This window comes from Arachis duranensis, chromosome 7 (assembly GCF_000817695.3).
Source record: "Arachis duranensis cultivar V14167 chromosome 7, aradu.V14167.gnm2.J7QH, whole genome shotgun sequence".
Classification (NCBI taxonomy): Eukaryota; Viridiplantae; Streptophyta; class Magnoliopsida; order Fabales; family Fabaceae; genus Arachis; species Arachis duranensis.
In genome coordinates this window covers 5,643,960-5,646,334 of record NC_029778.3, presented here as the reverse complement: position 1 = coordinate 5,646,334, position 2,375 = coordinate 5,643,960, and positions in this window count along the sequence as shown.

The window sequence follows — 2,375 nt, the reverse complement described above, 5'->3', positions numbered from 1 at the left end:
ATTATATGCAAATATTTCATTGACAATTGTCTTATTTCGGTCCCATTTCTCTCCTGTAAAGACATAATTTATCGAGATCTCATCATTTTCACTATTTTCAGGTACCTGAACGTCTTCTGGCGTTATATCAGAATTTTGGACAACTGCAGGTGTTTTTACTATGTCTTTTTCAACAGGAATATTATTTACCTCTTTTCTCTTTCGAGGATTTTTGTCTTTGGAACCGACAGGCCTGCCACGCTTCTGGCGTGAATTTGCTTCAGTGGCTACTTGTCCTACCGGGACATCAATTCGAATTGGGGAATTTTTCGCTGGTATATAAGATTTAGTTATCCTCTTTGTATCGGAAAATGCATCAGGCAAATCATTTGCTATTCTTTGCAAATGTATAATCTTTTGAACTTCCAGTTCATATTGCCCTGATCGAGGATCTAAATGCATCAAAGATGATGCATTCCAATTAAGCTCCTTTTCAGGAAGCTTCTTCTCTCCCCCTAATGTTGGAAATTTTGATTCATCAAAATGACAATCCGCAAACCGAGCTTTAAATACATCTCTAGTTTGTATCTCAAGATACCTCACTATAAAGGGAGAATCATATCCAACATATATCCCCAATTTTCTTTGGGGTCCCATTTTGGTGCGATTAGGTGGTGCAATGGGAACATATATCGCACACCCAAATATTCTTAAATGGGAAACATTTGGCTGCTGGCCAAAAGCTAATTGCATTGGAGAGAACTGATGATAACTCGTTGGCCTCAAACGAATAAGTGCTGCGGCATGTAAAACAGCATGCCCCAAACCGAGGTTGGGAGATTTGTTCTCATAAGTAAGGGTCTAGCAATTAATTGGAGTCGTTTAATAAGTGATTCTGCTAACCCATTTTGTGTGTGAACATAAGCTACTGGATGTTCAACACTTATTCCATTAGCCATACAATAAGCATCAAAAGCTCGGAAAGTAAATTCACCAGCATTATCAAGACGAATTGCTTTAATTGGATTCTCTGGAAATTGTGCTTTTAATCGAATAATTTGAGCCAATAATCTCGCAAACGCCAGGTTGCGAGAAGATAATAAACACACATGTGACCATCTCGAAGATGCGTCTATTAGGACCATAAAATATCTAAAAGATCCACATGGTGGATGAATAGGTCCACATATATCACCTTGAATCCTTTCTAGGAATTCAGGGGACTCAAATCCAATCTTTACTGGTGATGGCTTTAAAATTAACTTTCACTGAGAACATGCAGCACAACAAAATTCACTAGTTTTAAGAATCTTCTGGTTCTTTAGTGAATGTCCACGAGAGTTTTCAATAATTCTCCTCATCATGGTTGTTTCCGGATGACCCAATCGGTCGTGCCAAGTTATGAATTCATTTGGGCTAGTAAACTTCTGGTTTACAATGGCATGTGATTCGATTGCACTAATCTTGGTATAATATAGCCCAGATGAAAGTGAGGGTAATTTTTCTAATATAATTTTCTTATTTGAATCATGAGTTGTGATACACAAATACTCATGATTTCCCTCATTCATTGTCTCAACATGATATCCATTTCGGCGAATATCTTTGAAACTCAACAAGTTCCTCAGAGACTTGGTAGATAATAGTGCATTATTTATTATAAAATTTGTTCCTCCAGGAAACAAAATTACAGCTCTTCCGGAGCCTTCTATCACATTGCCTGAGCCAATAATAGTATTAACATATTCCTCTTTTGGCACAAGATGGGTAAAATATATATCACTTTTGAGAAATTCTTCTTTTGGCACAAGATGGGTAAAATATATATCACTTTTGAGAATAGTGTGCGAACTTGCACTATCCGCAAGGCATACATCTTCATTACATATCCTTGCCATTTTCTTCGAAAACAAATAATAATAAAATGAGTAGTATGCACAGTTAAATTGAATACTTAATCAGAATTATTTCTCTAAGAAACACTATACATAAAATAATGTCATATACTAAAATTTTATTTTAAAACATAACACATTTAATGATTTCAAAATTCATAAACATTAATATTTCATTATTTATGTACATCACATTTGAAACATAGAAAATAAAATTTAACAATAAGTTCTTTACATTATTTATTTACATAGATACTTCACAATCCCACATATTAAACTATTCCATCATTGATCAAATGACCAATATTTCCTTCAGGATCCTTAAAGAAATCAGATACATCATAATGAGTGGTGGAGTTCTCAGCATCATTTGAAACAAAATTTATTTCCTTTCCTTTGTCGTTCTTTTTCAAAGATGCCTGGTAAAGATCGACTAGGTGCCTTGGGGTACGACAGGTACGTGACCAATGGCCCTTTCCACCACAGCGGAAACACTTCTCT